This window comes from Triplophysa rosa, linkage group LG21, assembly GCF_024868665.1.
Source record: "Triplophysa rosa linkage group LG21, Trosa_1v2, whole genome shotgun sequence".
Taxonomy (NCBI): domain Eukaryota; kingdom Metazoa; phylum Chordata; class Actinopteri; order Cypriniformes; family Nemacheilidae; genus Triplophysa; species Triplophysa rosa.
In genome coordinates this window covers 2072944-2073657 of record NC_079910.1, presented here as the reverse complement: position 1 = coordinate 2073657, position 714 = coordinate 2072944, and positions in this window count along the sequence as shown.

Below are 714 nucleotides of genomic sequence, written 5' to 3'. Positions count from 1 at the left end.
TTGACCATTAAAATAGGAGGATAATAAAAGGGAAAAAACTGAAATCAATTAAGGTACCTTCCTAACTTCACCTACACAAAATGAATGCTAAATCTTTTATATTTCATTTGTACATTTATACTTGATTACTAATGTCAGGAAGTTTTAAGCCGAAACATTTCCAGCCTAAACATTCTCTATTTTCCCTTCTTAGTCCTTGAGGCTGAAAATACCTCTGCTCGGATTGTTTATTCTTTGTGATACCCTTGAACAAGTAGCCGTAACGGAGACATAAAGTCATCTCAACAGCTGATATGTGTGCTGATATCAGACCAGAAAACTTTCAATATTATGGTAACAACCTCCACAATAGCATTGAAGAGATCCAGATGAACAGGCAGGTGAGGTGAGGAGAGGCGAGGCCGACAGGAGACGCACACTACAGGTCCTTGACTCATTCTTACACTCCACCCTAAAAGACTGTATCATTACCACACATGCTGTGGGTGGAAAACTGCTTTACTACACACACGTCACACAGTTTCTGCTGTCAGTCTGACTGCTCTTTTCCATTCAAAGTTTTCTGAATGCAGTTTAAATGACATGAGTTAAAATCACTGTCACGCGGATTAACAAATCCTTCCGAGACATGTTTTATAACATGCTTCATATCCACCCATAAGAGAAATGTGACATTAAAGACACCTGCTATTTAAGCGATGACTTCACATGATG